The following is a 22,013-nucleotide window of genomic DNA, read 5'->3' on the forward strand; positions in this document are numbered from 1 at the left end:
GAACAAAAAGACATATAATAAATGAATTCCAGGACTTTCCAGAAAAGCTCTGATTTCATGTGCTTCAGAAAGTTTTTTTTCTGCATAATTTCTTCAATGGTGTTTCTTTGAGAGTAGAAGACACACTTCTTATTAGCTCTGTAAGCTTCAGGAAATCACTTAACCCTCCAGTCTTCAAAAGGAGGAGGGTAATAATGGTAATAATTTCATAGGACTATTATGAGGATTGAATGCATTATTTTGCTAAAAGTTTTGATAGTATTTTGCACACAAAAGTACCCTATGTACTGGTTATTACTTATGTTCTGAATACTCTTATAGAAATAAGAGCTCATGAGAAGGAGAGGTTTGCTCTTAAGTTCACTGCTATTTCCGAGTACTTAGAATAATGCCCCAAACACTAAAGGTATTCAATAGATTTTGTTTTGAATAGGCAGAATAATGTTCTAATTAAGATCATGCAGACAGACTCCCTATATTGAAATCTAGATAGATCCAATACTTATCAACTCTTCTGAAATATGTAAAATGGGATAATAACAAAAAGGTCTACTTCATAAAATCATAAAGATGGTTAAATGAAGTGGTGTATGTAAAGCAAGGTGAGTACCATTGCTATGACATCACCTGATGGTACAGGAAAGCATTCATGTGGAATTGTATGTGAACAGGAGGAACAGGATATGCTCCCTAGCGTCACACAATTTGTCAGCCCTTATAAGAGCTGCATGGTTAGCCACTATCATCTGTTCATTACCAGGAGTGCTGTTAGGAGAAAACTGAAAAGCACATTTTATGAATTATTTATATAGCTGGGTCTATCTCAGGAAAATCTTTCAGTCTTGTTTGATCCTCTGAGTTTTGCTTTCTAGGGCCTGTTTGATTATTTCTCTCCAAATGCACTGAATTTTAGCTTTCACTTTCACTTTGGATTCATACTTTCTACATATCTGCATATTCCCATGACAATAATTGATACTGTTGTAACTGTCTGAAAAACCTGAACAGCTTTGGCTGTGCTATTTCCATGGTTCATTCAACCTGGTAGTGTGCTCCCTTCTCTGTGATTTGTCATGTCATGTTCTTCATGACCTACCTATGCATTTAAAAGTAATGTTGCTTTGGAATTTTACCTTGGAACTATCTATATTATTGCATAAGCTTTGAATAATATAAGATTTCCTTTGTTACAATTTAGAGTAAGGATGATACTTCACATAATATTCTAAATTTTACTCTTATTTAGAAACATCACATAGTCTTACAAATTAAATACATTTTTTATCCAATGGGCTTTCAAAAATAACAACTTTTTCTTGCTTGACCAACTTTTTAAAAATTAATAATTGACTGCATTATTAGAACTTTGTTCAAAATGAGAATTCTGATTTTGATTGCTAATGGGTGTGGTGAGGAGGTAACTAAGTGTTTTCTGATAAGTATATCCCTGAATATTAGTAGGAAATTTTACTTATTTTTATGGAAATGTCTTTAGGAGCAAATAGAGCTTCAAAATCTCAACTCGTTCAAAAATATGAAAAGAGAGATCCATAGATCTCTTTATCCATAGATCCAAGATCCTGTTAAAAAAAAAAAAACTACTGTCATCTATAAAAATAAATATTAACAAGGAAACTGTCAAAATAGGTCATCAACTTTATACTAAAGTTGAAATTTGGGGAAAATATTTTTTATTTAATATCTTGGTTAAATCTATAAATAAGAAATTAGTGAACTAACCTTTTCGTCCTTGTTGATTCATTTTTTTCCACAAATATTTTTACAAGTATTATTTACCAGATACTTGCAAACTATCAGGAAAAAAGACTCCTGTTCTTGGATAGTTTGTAATCTAGTGTGAGAAGACAGATAACAAATAATAAACAAATAAGTTAACTAGGTAGTATGTTAGAAGAATGATACATATTGTAAAAAGAAAAAATGGGTCAGGTTTAGGAGTGTTAGAAGGCCTCTTTGTAGGGAGGAACTTGCAGTTGCATGGTTACAATTGACTTTATTGTAATTATATTTGAACAGTGACTTGGGGTATAAGTGTTAGACCCCTGGGACCACTTAGGAAGGAAGGAAGGGGTTAGAAGGAAGAGGGAAGGAGGGGAAGGAAGAGGAATGGAAGGAAGGTGAGTGAAAGATAAGGAGAGAGGTAGAGAGGAAGGAAAAAAAAAAGAAGGAAGGGAAAGAAAAGGAAAAGCATCCAGCACAAAATTGCTATATCAGGAACCTCATAAACATGTTCATCAAACACCAAGAAAGGAGGTGTGGCTGCTACAGAAGGAGGAACAGGATATGAAGTCAAAGACTGGACCAGATTAAGATGGGCCTTTTAGACAGGTGTGATGGTGTGATTGGCTTTTTTTTTTTTTTTTGGTATTGGAGATTTAACTCAGGGATGTTTAACCACTGAGCCACATCCCAGCCCTTTTTATTTTTTATTTTGAAACTAAGTCTCACTAAGTTGTTTAGATTTTCTCTAAATTGCTGAGGCTGGCCACGGGACTTGTGATCCTTCTACCTCATCCTCCTGACACAGGTGTGTGTCACCATGCCCCAGTTTGCTTTTATTTTAAAAGCATTTGTAGAGTACTAAATATTATGTAGAAGAAATTAATTATCTAACTTATATCTTGATAAAATCATTCCAGGTAATTTATTTAGAATGGATTAGGAAAAGTAGAGAAAGCAAATTTACAAAAGTAAAAGCATGGAGAGGAGTTAAAAAATATTACTTAAACCCAGGTAAAGAATCACAGTAGCATGAACAGGGCAGCATGTTTTCTGAGCCCCATATGGTTATGGAAGGCATGTATTTTGTAGGTTGAGTCAGTCTACTTCCCTGATGAATTAAATATAGATTCTAAGATAAAATTAAAAATTACTCTAAATGACTTGGGCTACTAGAAGAATAGAGTAGAATCAACTAATAATGAGAATATTGTGTACATTTATTTATTTACCACCCTCTTATATTTCACATTGTTCACTCCACCTTATTGCAATCACATTCATAGAATATGAAGATTGGAAACGTTTGTACTACAGGTACTAAGTATCTAACAAATATTCTAAGTAAAATCTAAAACTCATACATATACTTTAGTATTTTCTATTTAGAGTGTCACTATTAATTCAGCCACTTGTGGAAAGATCAGCATTTGCTATTTACTCCTATTTGAGGAGTAAATCTGTATTATATCAGCTTTGACTTGAGTCGGTATCTTTATGTACAGGGTTGTCTTCATACAAGAGAAAAAAAAGAGTTTTGTGGTGAGATGTTTACCAAAAGAATACTTAGTAGTGAGTCAGATATATTTAAAAAGTCATATTTTTTAATTCCCCAGAGAACTGAAAACGCAGAATTAAGTGACCAGATTCCAGAAAAGGATCATTCCTCACTAGAATAAAAGAATCACATGATTGTTTCCATCCCTTGGGCACTGCAGTAGAATGAAATGACCCTCCATTGACAGGAAGGAGAAAGTAGTCCAATTTGTAACTAGGTATTAGTGGTCACATTTGGTCTGAAATGGTGAATTATAGTTCAGGATTCTCTTTCACAAACAACTTTGTGCTATTGACCATGTCTCTTGCAGAAGACTTCTCCAACGCAAGGCCCATGTTAACAATAAAACAATGGGGAATATTCTTCCACCTTCCTCCAGGATGCATATGTATCTTCCCTCCAATTGTAAATTGGGATTTTCCTGGCCAATTTTTTCAGTAGCATTGAGAAACACCCATCCACCAGGGGTTTCCCTGTCGTTCCTACCCAAACCACTTCTTGAAAGAAGAAATAAGTCCTTGCTGGACTGACTTCCATAGATGAAAATGCTTCTGAAGGTGCAGTATTTAAGCAATCAATGTCTCTATTTCTTTTCTTAAGTCATTTTTGTCTTTTCTCTTTTAATCAACAGCTACAAAAAAAAGGCAATTATGCATGTATTCACTTCACGGTCTTATTGAATTATAATTTTATGACAGAATTTGATAATTGAATGTGACTTTTAATTAGAAGTATATATATCCATTATTTCCAATTAATACAACTTTTAGGTTTAATTGCTTTGCAAGCATTGCATCAGGATATGATTAAATAGACAAATAAGCTAAAATGTGTATTTTGCATGACTAAAAATTTAGACAGGTTGTCACCTTTATAGAACATTTCTGTTTCCTAAAAATTAATGAAACAATTGTGAAGGACTCTCAAACTATGAAAATATTATATTTGTTTACATAAACAAATAAAAAGTCTTGTAGGCCCTGGGAAACACTATACTAGAAAAAAACAACAACTATTTTTGCTTCATTGAACTGACAATTAAGAAGAGGTCAATTTGCCTAGAGGCCTATCTTTGAGTGTGAAAAAGTTTATTATAGACCTTGAACTACAAATATACAGTCACAGGATCTCCACTTCCTTTTGAGGGTAAAAAAAATCTTGTTCTCTTTTTATACTATAATTAACTTACTTAACAAAATTATTCATAGTAGGTAGACATTGCAGGTTTCCATCTAAATTCTAATACAAAAGGAAAAATAGTTTTCAAAGAAAATGCTTGGTATCATTCTCCTGATTCTTGCATTACTTCTGTTCTTTTCTCATTGTCAGCAAAACATTTCTCTCCCTATTCCCCTGGTCAGTTTTATTGTGCTTATTAGACAGTGTGGGTGATAATTTAACTCTACTTGGTGTTAAAAACCTGTAGAGAGACCACTGCTCTGATGTTCTTGACACGAAGAGATGGTCACTTGAGAGAAGCCTATGTAGAGCCTTTATCAACTACACAAGTCAGATAAGATTGAAGCTTTTTAAATAAAATGATTAATGCATATTAATTGTACAAATTAATGGATTTCACTGTGATATTTCCATACATGCATATACAGTGCTTTGATCTTATCCACTGTGAGGCTTTCAATATCCTCCATCTGCCCTTGTAACATGGATCTTCATCTTGCAGGAGGGAGGGATGAGGTGGATTGGGGCCACCTGCCTCTTATAGGAGAATGGAAAAGACTGGTGGGTTTCTGATCCTCATAAAGGAAACTGAAAACACTGAGAGCTCAGCTCTGCAAAACGATTATTGTTTCCTTCTAAAGGTAGAAAAAGTCAGCAAAGGGATACAAAATATGTGAACAGAGATGAATATATGACAGAGAGCGTTAGTGTGAACATTAAGAAGACATGTTAGATCTTTCAGAGAAAGGGAGAGTGGTGGTGTATGAATTGAATAAGATGTTCAAGTAAAATGTTATGTTATTTAAATTAAATTATATTTCCCCCAAAATAACGGAAATATCTTTGTAAATGTCTTATCTAGATCTAAAACTGTCCGTTAATAAGATGGGACCTCTGGGCAGAATTTAAGGACAAAAACTGAAAATAGAGTGTGTTTACACCTAAAAGATTTTTAAAAATGTTAAAATAGGTGTTTAAGCATATTTGGATATAGTTGAATTAACTCATCTTCTTATTAAGATGATAGACTGTCAAAAATAGAGACATTATCTGCATTATATATTATGAATTAATTTCAATTCAAACCTAGAAGGTATATATTTTGCCATGGGGAAATTACCAAATCCCTTGTGATCTCACTTTCCTAATATAAAAGGTAAAAATGATATCAAAAGTTTCTGTGCTTGCTTCATAAGATTATGTAAGAATATATGATGATATCATATTTAAAGCATTTCTTAGGTTTAAATAACTAAATTTTAAAATGATTGTAAGCCTTATTGAATAATATTGCAAAATTCTTACGGAAATATTTCTCACTATTAATATGCCATTGAGTTCGTTTTGCTTGCTGAAAGAGGTCATGGGAGGAGTTTGAACATACATCTGGCATGTTATAAAGTGTTTTATAAAATTTAGGGGCATATATACTGTTTACACAAACTACTAAAGAAATAGAAAGAACTCATCTTTCTCAGGAGACTTGTAAACTTGCATTATCTTTCTCTAGCAAAATTATATGCATCAAATATTATGAAATATATTATAATTTTATAAATAACTCAGGCCTCAAAATCCCATTAATACCTAAAATATCTAGACTTAAAACCAATTTACTGCATTAATTTACTGTGGATTTTTATTTACAGTCTCTTGTTTTATAAAATCCACCTAAGCACAGGCTTTTTAAATGTCTAAGCAAAGAAATAAGGCAATGTAGGTTAAAATCTCAATATAAAAAGCCCCCACATTTAAGCAAACATACAATGATGTATTATTTAAGAGGTTCAGAAAGAACTGCCATATCAAAAGTGTTTTTTCAAATAAGTGTTTTTTCAAAATTCTGTCTACCAGAAAAATTTTACTATTTTCTCTAAAAAGTTCCAGTTAGTGAAAAAATGCTAGGTGGATTTGTCATATTAGTCTTCTAGCAAGCAATTATTAAATATCTGTCATATTGAAAACACAGAGATAATATATTCTGATTTCCGATCTTAAGTTTGCAGCATTGAGAAGATTTAGACTTTCACACAAAGACTGCAGTTGGATGTAGTTAACCCTCTATCCATGGTCCTAAGAAGAGAATCCAGTATTGGTGTAGGGCTCACAGACATTTGGAAGTAGAGACAGCTGATCAGGGTTCTGTCTAGGAAAATGGAATATATGTTCAAAGTCACAGAAGCATTTAATTCACATGAAATATGTTTGGAAAATAGAAGGTGGTTCGATGTCTCTGTCACAGAACTCTTAGTGGGGATAAAATATGTAGCTGAGAAATTTATTTAATGAGACCATGAAAAATGAATAAATGCATCAGAGTCAAGAGTGATTTGACCAGGTTTGCATTTTAAGATATTATTTTGGCAGCAGAGTTATCTGATTCACTTGTCTAATTTGATAGGAATGTACTATGTACACCAAAAGGGTAGGTGCTGTGAAAACAGAAACATTACTTGGAGGCTGAATGCTCCAAAGAAAGATCTGAAAATTACAATGAGAAAATGCAGAAAGTGTTTCCTTAATTTCTAACCTTTCTCCAATGTCACTGTTATGTGCCATCATGTCACAAACATGATTTCAACTGTTCTTCTCCCTGAGAGTCACCAGTTAATTTTTTGTTCTACTCCTGGGGTTGACTGTATAGTTCCTCTGTGAATTTCTACTCAGCATTCCTGGTTTCAGAAGTGATGAAAACACTGTGAAGTCCACATTACACAGGAATTTTTTTTATATACAAACTTATGGGCTTGAAGGTCAATAGACAAAAGAAAAAATACCTCACCAAGTCCCCAGTCTTCATACTTCAATTTAACTTTAATAAAAAATTCCATTGATCTTTCAGGAAGCTGTAACTATCAGAAAGTGATTCATAAAATAAGAAAAAGGAATTAACAAGCAGCCAACCAAAAACCAATGTTCTGTTATTCAGTAAAACATGGTCCCAAAATTGAAAAGCCATGCCTTATAGTCAGTGATGGAAATCATGAAGGGAAAAAGTGAATAGCTATAAGAAACTAAACTCAATAATTGTTTTGAATAGAAGAGAAGAAAAATGTGAAACCAGAAGTGGGTTATATCTACACAAAGATCATCAAATAGTCTTCATCAATATGATCAAAAACAATGTTTCAGAAATGTATGTTATGTGGAATCTGTTCATTTAAAGAATATGAAGAAAATTCTGTATTTTTCATTGAGTGTTGTATAACTCTAATTAATTTAATATTATTTTTAATTAAACTACTTTGATTTTGAAATCAAGGTAATGCAGAAATTGATACAAATCTTTGCATACTGTATTTGCTTATTTTTTTATTTTTATATTATTGCTTTCAATATATCATTTTATATACTGCATGCTTTGAAAGTTAAAATGACATTGTTTTCTCAAACTGCACCAAAATTAACTCAAAATAGTTATAACATAATAGAGTTAATGAGTTATTGGCAAAATAAAGGCGTCAGTGAATATAGAACTAATTAAAAACTATTCAGAGGAATGCCTGGAATAATATTAAAGAAAAGAGTATCTGTTGAAACCAGTGATATAGCTAAACGAGTCGCTGTTTTATATGGCTAACGAGTATTGAGAAGTGGCTGTTTTCCTCTGGAAATGGCTCATTGGCTCCACTTACATTTGTGTGACCTGGAAGAGGATGCTGAGGATTTGGGCAAACAAACTGGGGATCAGGCGAATGAAAAAGGACAGATTTTTAATTAAGAGAGAAGAGATATCAAAAGATACTTAAATCACAAGTAAAGAACAAATGAAAAGAAGACATGTCCCCCTCTGCTCCTACTCATTGGAGGTCCACAAAGATCTAAAAGTTTGATACACCCAGTGACCCTCTAGAATAAGAGAAAAGAATCATTCTCACACACTTCCAGTAATATTGTGTTTGCATGAGTCTTGATGCTGTTCCTTTCCATTTGTGCAATATTTCCTTTCCAATTGTTCACATTTCTACTACCATAATTAAGTAGATAAATCTTTCAAGGAGCTAGAGTAGTTGGTTTTTACAGAGAGGTGATGTTCCCTCATGAGTCTCTCTAAGCTACTTCATCCTCAAGGATGTCACTAATACAATGTGTTGTTTATATACTTTTTTGATTTATGTGTATTCATTCAAGTTTTCTCTTTATCATTTATGTCCTTTCATTTCTTTGTGCCTAAGACCTATGTAGAGTTACACCTAATATATTTTCTTGTCACTTACTCTTTCACATTTTTTATTAGTTTTATGTATATACCTTATTCCCCCAGCTAGATGGTTAACTCTTCGAGGCCAGAAATCAATCTTAGATATTTTAGTATTAGCCAATTTCTAACATAGCACTTTATGTAAATGTAAGATTAGTAGCTATAGTTTTTATAAATGATCATTCTTACCCCAAACATCATTGAGTATTATGAGGTAAGAGCATATTGGTTGGCACTAACAAAAATGAGAAATATTCAAATCTGTTGGCAAAATCTTAATGAACACCTACTGCTTGTCAACAGTGCACAAGGTGCTGGGAATACTATTCTGCTTCAAAATAAACAGAGTCCTACAAATAGTCTATGAGATCAGAAAAATGTTAAATAATCACATGCAATTAAAAAATTGAGAGAAGGGCACTGAAGAAAACAAATATAATTGTTTTATGTAGTTTTGAACTCTAGATTTTTTAGTGAAGAAAAATATTTCTTCAAACATCAAGATTTTTTCTTTCTGATTATGCACTAAATACATTGTTCTGGAAATTATCTTTTTACCCATACAAGGGAACCATCCATAACTTCCTGTGATTCTAGGTGGCCCTGTGCAGTAGGTAACCCAATGTGATTATGATGTATGTTGTTTCTGCTATTGTTGTTTCTATTGTTGTCTTATTTCATTATTTACTACCTTAATTTAGTTTTTTATTGTTAATAAATACAAATGTATTTTCATGGACAATATGATGTTTTAAAATATATACACATTGCTGAATGGGTAAATCAAGCAAATAAGATATGTATTACCTCACATGCTTATCATTTTACTTTTTTAGCAATTTAAATATTATTAACTATAGTCACCATGGTGTGCAATAAATCTCAGATTTTTTTTCCCTTCTATCAATTGATGTGTGGATATTGGTACAAAAGATATTTTGTGTCTTCTGGTGAACATCTCCCAAACCCCAAACTCGTAAGCCACCTCCGGCTCTATTCTACCTTCCATTTCTATGAGTTTAATCTTTTTAAATCCTACATATAAGTAAGATCATAGTCTCTTTCTGTGCCTGGTTTATTCCACTTAGCATAATGTCCTCCAGGATCACCCATGTTGCTGCAATTGAGAGGATTTTCTTCTTCAAGTTTGAACAGTATTTTTATTTAAGCATAATACATTATTTTTAATTCATCCATTGATAGACACTTATGTTGACTCTATCTTGACTATTGTGAATGATATTACAATGAATATGGGACTACAAATACATCTTTAACATACTGACTGAACTTCCTTTGGATATATACTCAGCCATAGGATTGCTAACCATATGGTAATTTATTTTTAATTTTTTGAGAAAACTACATACTGTTTTTCATTGTGGCTATACTAATTTACATTCCTACCAACAGTAGGAATGTAAATTAGTATAGCCACAATCATCTCATCCTTTTACTCCACATCTTTCTCTAACACTTATTACCTTTTGTCTTTGTGATAATATTATTCCTACAGGTGTGAGGGGATATCTCGGCGTAGTTTTACTTTTTATTTCCTGATATTAGTGATGCGGAGCATTTTCTCATATATCTGTTGTCCATGTGTATGTCTTCTTTTCAGAACTATTGACCTAGGTTTTTTTGTCCATTTTTTAAATTGGATCATTTGTTTACTTGCTATTGAATTGAGTTCCTTATATATTTAGGACATTAACTCCTTATCAGATAAATGATTTGAAATTCTTCCATAGATTGTCTTTTCCTTTTGGTGATTGTATCCTTTGCTGTGTGAAAGTGTTTTAATTTGATTTAATCCCATTCTATTTTTTGCTTTTGTTACCTATACTTTTGGGGTCTTATACAAAAAAATCATTTCCAAGAGCTATGTTAGAGAGCTCCCCTCACCCATTTCTAGTTTTGAAAGATAATCCTAAAGTACTCTTCCCTGTTTTGCTTTTCTGTGGTGACAACTGCCTAGAGAATAGTCAGCCACAGAGTCATAGAGGAACCTACATGGAACCCTTGGTTCAGCTAAGCAAGCCATGTTATGCTCAGCCAAGAGGCAAAACAGGTTGCCTTTCAATTTTAAGTGTCTGAAGATGGTTAGTCTTTTAGTCATCTCATCTATAATGCAACGAATTTCCAAGACTGAGCTAATGGTTTTAGTTACCAATGGTGATAAGGTAGTGGTCTAGTTACCAAACTTTCTTATAAATGTTGAAATAGAAGAAACAAAAAAGCCATTGCAGCTAATCATCTCATTTAAAAGTTCAAACAACACATATGCATTCACATATATAGGATGAAATAAGCTGATAAGGAATTGACCCTCTTCATAGTTCCCCAAAGATCTTTCACTGTGCTTGGCTGACTTTGCAGCTCCCGTCAAATGCAGCCAGACTCCAGTAAAAAGAAATGAAGTGAACACTTTGCCTTCTTGTACCTTTGCTGCGGTTTGCATTTCACCACTCAGCTTATAGAGATGAAATCTATTACTCGGCAGGCACTGCTTGCACAAATGAAAGATAAATTTTTCTTCTAGATGGAACAGATCAGTGAGACTCATAAAATATTAATGATGAAAGCTCTGGGAATTAGATATATCCCTGACCATAGGTTTCTCTTGACAGTGAAGCACAGTCAGTTTAACCCATTTTTTTTTTCTGTAAGATTCACATCGAGAAAGATATGAAGGGAAAAGAATACATGATTTAAGATTCAGATGAGCATAGATTTTTGAGAAAGGTAATCTTTCTGTCTTTCATTTTCTCTCATGTTTTGTGTTCCTTATCTGCCATAAATTTTGCTGAGTGATGTAGTGTGGTCGATTTGATTCTTGAAACCATTCATGTACTCATGGAGGGAATTGCCTGGGATGAATGCAGGAAGTACATATTTCTTAATGTTTAATTTAACATACAATATATCAAACACTAGCATTCATGTGATTAAAGGAATTCATGTACCCCCAAATTAGGAACCTCTAGAATGTACATTCATATATCTATAATGTTAATTAAAGACCTCGCTTTTGCTGATTAAGATTCTGTTGTTTGCAAACATTTCAATAACCATTACAAATTTATAATCCTTTTAAAAATATATGTATTAATGGCTTGATCAATTACCATTACTCTTAAATTGTTCAACATATATTTTTAAAATTTTATACAGAAGCAGAATTTACACTAAAATCTAAAGATGATAAAATGTATATTTATTTTATTATGGCAACCTGATTAAATTAGACACATATTTATAAAATATATTAATCTCAAAGCATTTAAGATAAATCTGAATAATGCAAATTTACTTAAAATAATTAAATGATTTCATTGAAAATTTATAGGTCTATATAACAGAACTAAAATGTTTTAAAATTATTTGAAATAAATATTTTATTGATTTTAAGTCATGCAAGCAAGGTGCACAAGTAGAGTTGTCTACCATTTGTTCCCCTTACCAAAAGGCATCAAAACAAAGAATAAACAGCTATAATCTTATTGAAGTGACTGAGAAAGTTCTCTGGAGAATAGCAGAGAAATGACAACATCTCTGTGCAATGCAAAGATGTAAGACAACACCACAGAAAGGAGAGTGAGGCACCCTGCCTCTCACATACTCTCATCTCTACCCAGATTTGCTCAGAGTCAAAATAAACTTCCCTTTACAGAGAACAGGTAGGCTGCAGACAGGCTAAGAAAACTGTTGGCATTATAGTTGCCCACAGGAGACTCCTACAGCCCTCAAAGTTCCCAAACATAGTTTGCAGAGTTGCCTGGAGGTCAGATGGCTTTAATGCCACAGAGTAGGAGCCTATGTTGTATATCTCTTAGTCTTTCTGACTTAAATTTGTATAGTTCAGTAGGATCTTGGAGCTGGGCACATTACTAAATACAACCCAGTCTGGGCCCAGAAGCAACAGAATATTTCTGTTCTTCATACTCTGCTGTCATTTCATCCCATTCACACAAGTGGCTACAAGCCCAGAACCACAGCTTCTCAGAGTCCAGCAGAAAAATCTAAGATTATAACTTCCAAATTCAGATGGCACCCTATGCCCCAGGTAATAGATGAACCTGCAAAGAGATACATAGATGATACATAGATTGCCTGTATATAACAGCCAAAATATCAACTCTGTCCCCCTGGATAGCCCTCTGCACAATCTGCGAATACCCCAATTGTGGCCATGTCAACACCATGTCTCCCATATAACCATTGAATCACCTGAAGTTGGCCCAGTATGAAGGCAGTCAGTAATCTTTCTCCCCAAAAAGCCATACTGCACCATTACAGCTGTAAACACGTGCAGCCTAGGCAACTGACATAAACATGGAAATGAATTACATGTGAAGAAACTGCACAGAGACAACACTACGGAGACCACCCCATGAAAGCTAACATACCAGTCCCAACCAACATTTTAGCAAACATGTTCAAGAAAAGGGATCTTCCTATGGAAAAAAAAATACTTTATAAAATTGAAAAGGTAACCATTGTACTATATAGATAGCCATGTAGGGACACGTGATCACACATATACACTATGACACTACTAAAGGAACACCAATTCTCCAGTAGCAGAACCCAAAGTTATGAAATGCCTGAAAAGTAATTCTCAATAACTATCTTGAGAAAGGTCTCCAAATTATAAGAGAATACAATTACAAACAAACAATTCAATGAAATCAGGAAAAAAAAATTCATAATTTGAATGAGAGCTTCCATGAAGAGGTAGATGTCATAAAATAATTAAACAGAAACTTTACAGCTGAAGAATTCAATGAAATAAAATATATAATTGAAAACCACAATGATTAAAACATAATAAAATAATTTTTGAACTTTATAAAAGTTCTTTTTAATTAACTCAGACAGATGAAAGAAAATAACTAATAATGAAGAAAGCTTAAATGACCTATGGGACACCATTAAGTGAATGAATATTTGCATTATTGGAGATCCATAAGAAGAGATGGTTGAAGACACAGAAAGTATTTTTAACAAAATGGTAGACAATTAGTTCAACAATCTGGTAATCCACATCCATAATCCTTAAAGAACCTCAACTAACCTCAACCCAAAGAGATATTTTCCAAGGTGCATTTATAATCAAATTATCAAAAGTCAAAGACAAAGCAAGAATTCTCTTGTCACAAGAAATCCTCATTAGGGTAACAGCAGATTTCTCCACAGAAATATTTCAGGCAAGATGAGAATGGACTCATATGTACAAAGTGCTGAAGGAAAGAAAAAAATCTGCCAAGTAAGAACATTATAATCACAAAAGTTATTCCTCAGAAATAAATAAAAAATGAGATCTTTCTCAGATAATAAAGAATTGTGAAAATTTATCACCACATGACAACTGATGCCACAAAAATACAAATGGTCATTAGAGACTACTATGAACAATTATTTGTCAACAAATTAGAAAACCAAGAAAAAATGGATAAAGTCTTGGACACATGTAACCTACCAAGATTTAACCATGAAGAAATAGAAAATGTAAGTAGACCAATAATGTGAGACAAAATTGAATCAGTAATTAAAATCATATATATATATATATATATATATATATATATATATATATATATGATATAATACTAACACACACACATATATATATCTCACATACACACACACACACACACATATATATATATATATACTCACACACATACACACACAAAAGAAGAATAAAACTAGACACCACTTTATCACATACAAAATTAAAATTAAACTAAATTTTAAAATAAACTGAAAATGTGTTTAAAAATCACTTACATGAAACTAATAGAAGAAAACATAAGAGAAATGCTTCAGATCTTTGTTCTCTGCAAAGATATTTATGGAGTTATGATCCAGAAGCACAGATAGCTAGCAGAAGAATTGTCAAACAGAATTGCATCAAACTAAAACTTTTCTGCATAGCCAATTAAAAAGCAGAGTAAAGAGACAACCTACATGATGGGAAAAATTACTTTAAAAACTACTTATTTGGCAAGGTCTTAATTTTCAGAATATATAAGAAACTCAATAAACTCAAAAACAAAGAAAAAAATAATAAAATTAAAAGTGGGCAAATGATTTGAATAGACATTTTTCAAAAGAAGACACACAATACACCAACAAAGTAAAAAATGCTAAACATCACTAATCATTAGGGTATTTTGGTTTAGATATGAGATGTCTCCCAAAAGCTCATGTATGCGACAATGCAAGAAAGTTTAGAAATGAAACGATTGGGTTATAAGAGCATTAACCCAATAAGTACAGAAATCCACTGATATGGATTAAATGGGAAAGAACTATAGGCAGATAGGGTGTGGCTAGAGGAGGTAGGTCAAGAGGGCAGGCCTTTGGGGTTTATATTTTGTCTGTGCTTAGTGGAGTACTCTCTGCTTCCTTGTTGCCATGTCCCAACCTGCTTTTCTCTGCCATACCCCTTTGCCATATTTTGTATCATCTTTAACCCAGTGCAATAAAAAAAAGGCATCTATAAATTGATACTTCTGAAATTTTGAACCAACTAAAATAAACTTTTCCTCTTCTATGTGGTTCTTCTCAAGTATTTTGGTCACAGCAATGAAAAATCTGATTAAAACATGAGGGAAATGAAAATCAAAAGTATAGTGAGATGTAATTTCACCCAATTAGAATGACTAGTATAAAAAAAAGACAAAATTCTGTTGAGACTACAGTGACAGGGAAATACACTGTTGGTGTGAATACAACTTACTACAGCCATTAGGGAAAACACAATGAAGGTGCCAGAAGAAAAGAAAGGAAGGGAGCTAGGGAGAAATGCTGTGTCCTGCATGGCTGTTAATTCAGGTTCCCAGACCAGGCATTGAGGGGATAGAGAAAAGACAAACAGATACACAAATAGAGAAAAAGTCGAGGCCTGGTGGATCCCTAAACCTTGATAGGGAAATAGTTACCACAAGCCAGCTTGGCAGGTTTATTATATAGGTTTAAACATCAAAAGGATTTATTATGAGAAAGTTTCTTCAAGATGAACAAAACCCAAGTTGAGGGTATAAACAGCCCAATTACGACTATCAGCTTGTACTCATAATTCTCTACCCCTGGGTATCTGGGGTTTGAACCCAAGGGAAAGAACTGATAAGTCCATGGCTGGCACAGAATTTCTCTTTGAACAGGGCATCACCACAGCTGCTGGGCAGTCTCAAATTGATACTTTCACACTGAGAGTTCCCTAGAGGGGTATTGCCTCTGTCTCTGGACAGTTCAAGAACCATAATTTATTTGCTGCTCCTGACACAGGGTGGGAAAAGAAAAGAGAAAAGAAAAAACAGAACTACAATATTATTTGGCAAACCCATTACTGGGTGTTTATTCAAAGGAAAGGAAATCAGAATGTTGAAGAGATATCTGCATTTCCATGTTCTCTGCAGCATATTTACAATAGCCAAGATATGGGATCAACCTAGATTTCTTTTGTTGCATTAATTCTTAAAGAAAATATGCTGTATATACACAGTAGAATACTATTCAGCCATAAAAAATATTGTACTTCTCTCATTTGCAGTAACTCTGTAGAACTACACAACACCGTGAGTAAAAGAAGCCAGGCACAGAAATTTAGTACGTTAGCACTTATATATGGAAGTTCAAAAAGTTAATGTCCTAAATGTTGTAATTAAAATAATTTTTATCAGAAATTGGGAAGGGGTGGTAATGGAGAGAGAATGGCTAAAGGTAGAGGATACATTTAAGTAGAAAGAATAATTTTAAACATCTTCAAATACAACACATTTTAATATTTTATTTAACCTGTCTAATGTTCTGTAGTCCAGTACGGTAAATATACTTGGGAACACTTAACTGTATATTTCAAAAAGAGTGGAGAGAATTTGGAATGTTTTCAACATATAAAAAATGATAACTGTTTGAGTCCATGGATATATTGACTATCCTTATTAAATCTTTATACATTGTATACATGATTTGACACATCACACTGAAATCCATAAATACATATGGTTATTTGTCAAAACAAATTTTTAATCAAACTATTTTTAATGATGATAAAGAATAGAAGTATTTTACTACTTTTTAAAATAATAAAACTTCATAAAGGGGACCATTACCCCCCAAATGAACCAAAACAATTAAATCATATCCATTTTAATTGTAGGTCACATAGCAAAGTCCATCTAAATTGCTAAATATTACATTTAGAAAAAGTAAATATTCTTTTTTGATTCATATTCTATTTCTCTACCTAATGAAGCATTCTTATAACAATAATTTTATTTTATATTAAAATACTTATAAAAAGAAAATATATAATTTAATCTGAGAAAATTATCCTTTGCTTAATTACCTTTTACTTAATTGAACATCTTGTTTCATAAAAATTTTTTCTATAGTACACTCCCATGATATTTTCCCTCAGTATGTATAAAAAATTATCAGCAAAATGCAATCCATATATACTATTCCAGAGTTCCTGATTTTCTATACCTACAGTGTTAAAAATTTTTTATATCAAAATGTTTTTTATCTTGCTAAAGAATACAAGTATTTTTATCTCTATCAAGTTTTCATTTGGTGATATCAGCAGATTTCATTTTATTTAATCAGCCTTTTAGAAAATTTTTCAACTATCATTGTAAAACTGAGAGTTCTTAAAATGTATCATAAAATATGTATTTTACTAGTAAGTGGAATCAGAAAACATGTCCTTTAATAGACTTCACCTGGTCTGAGAGGATACTTTAATATTCTCAGAACCAATTCTGTTTTCTAGCTTGATCACCTGTTAACCATCTTTAGTGCCTCCCGTTATCTTGTGTTTTAGCCAAAGATCGAAAACACAAACTTCATAAGACAAATACCTGGCTGTGGCCACATACCAATGCTTGCCTGGAATTCAATCTAAAGCTGCTATAGCCTTCTTCAGACCACATTTCTTTGGATTTATAGTTTGCCCCTCTAAATTCTGCCTCTTTTCTGCCCCACACCAATGATTGGCTCTGGTTGAATGTCCTGTTCCCTTTGTTGTGAGATGTAACAAGTTAGCTGTAATACCAGAAAAATAAGCTTATTTAAAATGAGAATGCCAAAATTATACTAATATTTTGAAATGTCAATCTCTAATTGCAACTATTCTTGCTTTCTCTGAAGAAGCTATCAAAGAAAAGAATCTAGGAAAATATGTAAATTATTAAGAGTGCATTGACCATAGAGGCTGACCACAACACATCAGTGTAGAGATGAGAAATGCTGATAGAGACGTCAGGATATCTGGAGAAATCTATGCCTCAACAGTGAATGAATTTTCACAACTGAATCTTATCTAAAGGAATAAAAGCTTACATAGCATCAAACTCCAGACAACAACATTATTGGTCCTTCTCAGAGGCACCTAAATAGCCCAGAGTAGCACTGAATTTTTAAAATATAACTAGTTCTTTTAAGTATACAGGGAAAAGTAATGCAAAATAATAACATATTCATTCCTTAAGCTACCTTTGCTTAAGGAAAATGTGCATGACTTTAAAGGTATGTTATCTTTGGAGAATTTTCTTTACATATCCACTATATTATAGTTGCACAATTTTCTTCTGAATACCCTTGTTAACATACTCTGGCAGACATTCAATATCAAACTGTGTTCCAGGCAATGAATTTATAATATTGTAGCAGGAACAATCTCTTGAATGTTGTAAGCCTTTATATATGATGGAAAAATCAATAACATGGATAAATGTGTAGCAAACTAGCCTATGTACTTTTTAGGTGAAGTATAGTTCAGTAATATGGACTGAAGTTTTTTTTAGGGCAAATAATCCTGTGCTTATGTGGAATATTATAAAATATATTTAATTCATTCACTATAATAGACAAAATAATGGTAATACTAATTTATAGTATGTATACTAATGCATAATAGATTAATATTAATATATTAAATATATTTATATTATTATATAATACATAATCCAAATATTTGACTACTTTTAGTACATAATTTAACTTGATACAAAGAAATGTTCTGTAATATACAAATGAACTGTTGAATTGTTTATTCTCTATTCTTTCCATTTAGAAAAATATAATAAATGTGTGCATATAATACAATTACACAGGAAATAGCAATTTATATAAAATATTGTTCATTTTTCATTTATAAATAATGAAACAATATGATGCTTTTGTAATATTGTTCTTCCTATTTTTCTAGATAATCAACAGTTTCTGTACAGGACAGATTATGACAGCTTCTTTCTTAAGGTAAGATTTTGTGTCACAGTGGTATCCTTCTGAGAAGCCACAAGTTTTATGCACTATCAAAAATATTCCATAAATAAAATTGTCTTCGAGTAGCTCCATCAAAGCCTAAATTGAGAGTATTTTCTCATTAGTTTTAACATTTGTGATTGTTTTTGTTGAACAGTACTATTTTTACAATAAGTTCTAGAGGATGTTTCTTGGATATTTCCAAATACAAAGCATATAACTTGTTATTTTTATTAAATATAAATAAGATCATAGGACAAAAATGAAATATTCTGATTTAACTAACACAATTAAGGTATCTCCCATAGGGTGTCTGCAATTTATGCATGTTGAAATATACACACGTTAATATCTTTAATTTTTTTTTCTAAAATACAAGCACATTAGACTGATTTAATTCTCATGAGTACCCCAGACTCTGGGGTTAATGCTATATGTATATTTTGCTCTGTCTTCTTTATTATTCCAAGAGTTAGAAATTATTCTTATTGTATAATAAGTTAGTTATATTATTTTGACTCATATATTTACCAGTTTTTCCCCATTTTCTTTTTATCAGAACTTCCACCTGATATATCTCATAGAAGTATGTTCTTTAGAATTGTCTTTAGTGAGCATTTTTTAGTTTTTCAGTGAGAATATTTGTACTTCTCTTACTCTTGAAAAAAAGAAATTTCATGGACCATAAGTCTAATTCATAATTTTTCTTGTACCATTAAAGATTTTATTCCTTTTCTTTTCTGGCTTCCTATAAAAAGTCTATTTAATAGCTGCTTTGTTTTTTAATTTGCTTTTTATAGATATACATGACAGTAGAGTGTATTTTGATATATTATACATACATGGAGTATAACTTATTCTAATTAGGACCCCATTTTTGTGGTTGTACATAAGGTGAAATTTCATTGGTTCTATATTCATATGTGAACATAGGAAAATTATGTATGATTCATTCTATTGTCTCTCCTATTCCCATGCCCTCTCCCATCCCTTTCCAGCCCTTTCTGTAATCCAATAAAATTCTATTCATGCCCACCCTTTAATGTGTGTTAGCACTCATGTATCAAAGAGAATATTTAGCCTTTGGTTTTGGGGGGTTGGCTTATTTTCCTTAGCATGATAATCTCTAGTTTCATCCATTTACCAGTAAATGCATAATTTCATTTTTCTTTATGGCTGAAAAATATAACATTGTTTATATATATCACATTGTCTTTATCCATTCATCTGTGGAAGAGCACCTAGGTTATAGTTCCATTGCTTAGCTCTCATGAATTGAGTTGCTAGAAACATTGATGTGGCTACAGAACTGTAGTTTGCTGACTTTAAATCTTTTGGGTATATACCGAGTAGTATATACTCCTCAAATGGAGCTGAGTCGAATGGTGGTTCTCTTCCAAGTTTTCTGAGGAATCTCCATACTGCTTTCCATTGTGGTTGCACCAATTTTCAGTCCAACCAGCAATGTATGAGGGTACCATTTCCCCCACGTGTTTGCCAAAATTTACTGTTGCTTGTATTTTTGATAATTGCCATTCTGATTGGAGTGAGATGAAATCTCAGTGAAGTTTTAGTTTGTATTTCTCTAATTGCTAAAAATGTTGAATATATTTTTTTTTAATTTTTATTTTTTATGTTGAATATCTTTTTAAATATTTGTTGACTAGTTATATTTCTTCTTCTGTGGAGTACCTGATCAGTTTCTTCACCCATTTATTGGTTATTTGGTTTTTTTTTCTTTGTTTTGGTGTTAAGTTTTTTGAGTGCTTTGTATATCCTGGAGATTAATGTTCTATCTGAAGTGCAGGTGACAAAGATTGTCTCCTATTCTCTAGACTCTCTCTTCGCATTCTTGATTGTTTTCTTTGCTGTGAAGACACTTTTTAATTTGATTTCATGCCATTTGTTGATTCTTGATTTTACTTCTTGGGCTTTTGGCGTCTTATTGAGGAAGTTAATTCCTAAGCTGACATGATGGAGAATTGGGCCTACAATTTCTTCTATTAGGTGTAGGCTCTCTGTTCTAATGCCCAGTTCTTGATTCAGTTTGAGTTGAATTTTGTTCAGGCTGAGAGACAGGGGTTTAATTTCATTTTGCTACATATAGATTTTCAGTTTTCCCAGCACCAAAAAGTATGGTTTTGGGGATTGGCTTATTTCACTTAGCATTATAGTCTCCAGTTCCATCTTCTCTCCAAAGTATGTTTATGGCTCCTTTGTCTAGTATGAGATAACTGTACATATATGATTTTGTCTCTGTCTTCTATTATGTACCATTCATCTTCATGTCTGTTTTAGTACCATACCATGCCGCTTTTGTTACTAAATCCCTATAGTATGATTTAAGTGTTATGATGCCTCCTGTTTCACTTTTCTCACTAAGGATTGATTTGATTATTCTAGGACTCATATTTTTCAAAATAAATTTCATGACTGCTTTTTCCATTTCTATGAAGAACATCACTGGAATTTTAATGAGAATTTCATTCAATCTGTATAGCACTTTTGCTGGTATTGCCATTTTGACAATATTAATTCTGCCTACCTACAAACATGGGAGATCTTTCCACCCTCTAATGTCTTCTTAAATTTTGTTTTGAGTGTTCTGTAGATTTCATTGCAGAGGTCTTTCTTTTGTTAGATTGATTCAAAATGTTGTTTTTTTTTAAGGCTATAGTGAATGCAGTGGTTTTCCTAATTTCTCTTTCAGCTGATTCATCACTGGTATATAGACATGTAATTGATTTATGGGTGTTAATTGTATATCCTGCTACTTTGCTGAATTTATTTATGAATTCTAGAAGCTTTCTGGTAGAGTTTTTTAGTCTCCTAAGTATAGAATCATTTCATTGGCATTATTCCTATTATCCCTAGTTTTTCTAGTGTTTCAAAGATGAATGCATGCTGCCTTTTGTCAAATTGTTTTTCTGTATCTATTTAATCACGTGATCCCTGACTTTAATTCTAAGGATGTGTTGAGGCACATGTATTGATTTCCCTATGTTCAGCCAACCTTGCATCCCTGGAATGAACTCCAATTGCTCTTGGTGCACTATT

General features: G+C 32.4%; 1 protein-coding gene across 3 annotated transcripts in view; it reads left to right on the forward strand.

Annotated features, from left to right (window-relative positions):
• Nucleotides 1–22,013, forward strand: part of Mgat4c (MGAT4 family member C) — a 794,840-nt gene that overhangs the window by 711,368 nt on the left and 61,459 nt on the right. For all 3 annotated transcript variants that reach the window (XM_058571319.1, XM_058571318.1, XM_046419365.2), the window contains one exon: nt 18,901–18,950. The gene's annotated coding sequence lies outside the window, so the exon portion shown is untranslated. The remainder of the gene's footprint in view (nt 1–18,900; nt 18,951–22,013) is intronic.

Source organism: Marmota monax, unplaced genomic scaffold (assembly GCF_021218885.2).
Source record: "Marmota monax isolate L192 unplaced genomic scaffold, Marmota_monax_Labrador192_F-V1.1 WCK01_AAM20220418_F8-fsc00036, whole genome shotgun sequence".
NCBI lineage: Eukaryota > Metazoa > Chordata > Mammalia > Rodentia > Sciuridae > Marmota > Marmota monax.